This window comes from Aplysia californica, unplaced genomic scaffold (genome assembly GCF_000002075.1).
Source record: "Aplysia californica isolate F4 #8 unplaced genomic scaffold, AplCal3.0 scaffold00032, whole genome shotgun sequence".
Classification (NCBI taxonomy): domain Eukaryota; kingdom Metazoa; phylum Mollusca; class Gastropoda; order Aplysiida; family Aplysiidae; genus Aplysia; species Aplysia californica.
Window position 1 is genome coordinate 2192186 of NW_004797302.1, and position 3646 is coordinate 2195831.

Below are 3646 nucleotides of genomic sequence, written 5' to 3' on the forward strand. Positions count from 1 at the left end.
CTCTCCCCGCCCGTCCCCGTTAAAAAACAACATGAAAATATATAACAACAGAAACAAAGAAAAATGTTGTTCTTGAACCATTTTAATACCTGGATACCTGGAGGTGTCATTTCTGACCCAGAAGTTGACGTGTAATGACCCTTTATCCATCACGGTCGCGAGCTGCCGTTGCACATTCTGCCACATCCAGGCCAGTTCTTGTTCTAATGTTGTCCATCCACGTTATTCTTTGCCTTCGTCTGGCTAGCCTGCCCCACATCTTGCATCTCTTTCACAATGAATGGTCTGGTGTTGTTTTAACTGGCCGTAGAATTGTATTTTTCTACATTTTATTTATACAATAAAGTTTGTCTTGTGTGTAAAATTTGATATACCCCATTGTCATTTTTTGCTTGCCAACTAATTCTGGCCATTTTGCGTTAGAGCACCACATCTCAAACGCATTTGTTTCGTTTTCTTCTTTCCCTGTCAAAGTCCTGGTCTCTGCACCTTGCAGGAATATGGGGAAGATGTAGCATTCCAGCATTTTCTTTCTTAAAGTGAGAGAGAGTAGCCTGAATTTAAATAGTTTTAAGATTTGGCTGAATCTTGTTTTGTGCATTTGTTGTTCTTATGTTTATTTCTTGTTCAATTCTCCCTTCATCTGTGATTGTTGCCCCTAGATATTTGAATTGGTGCACTTGATCGATTTTCTCCCCATCTATATTTTGTGTTTGTTTTCCCAGAAGATTTTGATACGAACATGTTTTTGTTTCTTAGCGTTCATGGAAGCCGAACTGAACTGTTCCTCTTCATTTTTTTTTTAGTCAATTTTTTCCTTGATTCTCCCGAAAATGACTTTTTAAAAATAGTTTCATGATATGTAACATTAGACTGGTGGTCCTGAAGTCCTCGCATTTTGATGCTTTTAGTTTTTCGGGGGTGATAATATAAACCGATTGGAGTAGTTCTGGTTTTTTATGTCTTGAGTCAAAGATATCGTTGAAAAATTATGTCATAAAGTAAATGCCAAACTGATCTAATAGCTTCAGTATTTCTGTGTGTATGCCATCATCACCGGGGGCTTTTCCTTCTGGGGTGTTTCTAATTGCGAGCTCTACCTCTGATTTTAGAAATATGGGATCATTGTTACCATTTTTACATCTAAGGCAAAGTCCATATACACATCCTTCTATATAGTTTAATACCCCCTTCCTTCACCCGTCAGCTCCTGTTAAAAGGCAACTTGATTAAAAATATGAAACAAGAAAAGAAACAAAGAAAATATAAAAGAAACAAAAAGTTTGCAGCGTATGATTACTTGTCAGGACAAAATGGAATTAGGTGCAGGTCAATATAGAGTAAATAGAGTTATTGTTATAGTTTAAAATCATAATCATTTGTTTTCTTTTTAAAAGACAAAAAAAAATATTAATCAATCTTCAATAGAAAACGAGATATTTACGATTGAAAGGGAAAGGGGTCGCCTGGTTTTAAAGGTAAACAGCCAGAAAATGAGTGACATAGTTTGGTAACTTCCAAACTGCAATGATCTTGGGAACTGCAACGTTATTGCTTTTCTTGTCCGTGTGTGCTTTTGGTAATGTTCTTTTTATTGTTTTTTTCTTTAACCCGTTGCAGGAATGTGTTCTTGAGTGGACGTAAAAGGTGTTGAGCCCAAAACAAAACAAAACCCCCACGAAAATAGCTAACTAACTAAGTAACTAATTAATTAACTAACTGACTAACTAACTAACCTACCAACCAACCAATTAACTTTTTTTTAAAGTAAATAAAAATCTATAGAAACTGACAAACAGGCGGAAATGTTAATTTCTTAATTTTCAAAAAAATATTTAATTTGACTAGCGCCTAAATTCACCACGATGCTACAAGTAACATACTCACCAACAAACAAAAAACAAACAAACAAAAAACCAACAGAACCTATTACCTAACCATACGGGCGGTATACGTTATAGAATAACTAATACTTTTATAAAGGAAAAAACATAAAGGTCGCGCTCAAAAGTTCTATCGTTCACCGATATCCAAAGACATGCTCTGCAACTAGACCTACTATCCGCTAAAGATAGCGCAAGATCTATGCACCCAGCTCGCAGTAACAGAAACCGTGTGGCAGTCCACAGATACGGACTCGCAGATAGTGGCGCCTGGCACGAACACAGAAAGAGAGGCTGGATAATGAAGATATGGAACGGTAAATGCTGCGGTGATATTGAGCTTATTCCTGGCACTTGGGCTCTAATGTTATCTTTCACGTGAGGGCTTTCGTCTAAGACAAACCAGGACTAAGCGATTGGCTGGAAAGTGAAAGGGCAAACGCCACTTTAGGTTCCCGGGGGGGACTTTGGGGGAAAAGGGCACACCTTGTTTCTTATGTGCTGTTCACCTGATTTTGGAGAGTTGCCCGTGGCTTGCTTTTTGTGTGTGTCTGGTTGGGTTGGAGCGGGGAGGGGGAGAAAGAAACTGAGAGAGAGAGAGAGAGAGGGGGGGGGCAGAGAGAGAAAGAAAGAGAGACAGAAAGACAGAGAGCCAGAGAGAGAAGGAATAAGAAAGAGAGTCAGAGAGAGACAGATAGAGAGAGACAGAGAGAGAGACAGAGAGACAGAGAGAGAAAGAGAGTGAGTGAGTGAGAGAGAGAGAGGGACAGGCAGAGAGAATTAGAAAGAAAAGAGAAAAAGAGAGTAAGAAAGAGACAGACAGACAGAGAAAGAGAAAATAGAGAAAGAAAGAAAGAGAGAGAGAGAGAGAGAGAGAGAGAGAGAGAGAGAGAGAGAAAGAGAGAAAACAAGAAAGAGAAAGAGAAAGAGAAAGAGAGAGCGAGCGTGACCTATGTCCTGATCATAGTGCTGGCGGTGACATTGAAACATTTACGCTTATGAAGTTTCAGTTATTTACACTCACGATCATATCGTAAACACACCCATCCACACGCCCACACACACGCACACAAACACATACACACTCATACACACACACATACACACAGGCACACACACACGGACAGACACACACATAAAAGACATCTGTAAAAAGATAGCGGTAGAGTGACATATTATTGTACATGTAGATGGAAAGACAGCCAGTAAGAGACATCATCCATCAATTCTTCCGGCCGTAAGTAACGTAACATAACATAGGAAAAAAAGCAGTTAAAGAATACAAACATCAAATACACAATGTAAATGGTAACAGAATCGTCAAATATATGCAATCTGAAATCTATTTCTAAGACACAGAAATGGAATCTTCAATACAAATCAGGGTATATCGTTGGGTTTTTTTGTTGGGGGGGGGATTCCCGACACAGTGACATATTCTTGATTTTCTTGAAGACCTTCGACATCGTGACAAAATCTTGATTTTCCTTGAAGATTCTCGACCATCTCCGATACTTGGATTCTAAGGCCCTCATCTCATCACTTGTCTCTGGTTTGCCATGGTTGGCCTTTCCCACGTTCGGGCCCTCGACTTTCTCCTCGGAGTACGCTGGCATTCTTGAACTCATGGATACCACATGAGTTGGGTATGATAGATATGAGGGTTTGTTTTGAGAAAGAGAAAGAGAGAGAGAGAGAGAGAGAGAGAGAGAGAGAGAGAGAGAGAGAGGGAGAGAGAGAGAGGGGGGGGAGGGAGACAGAGA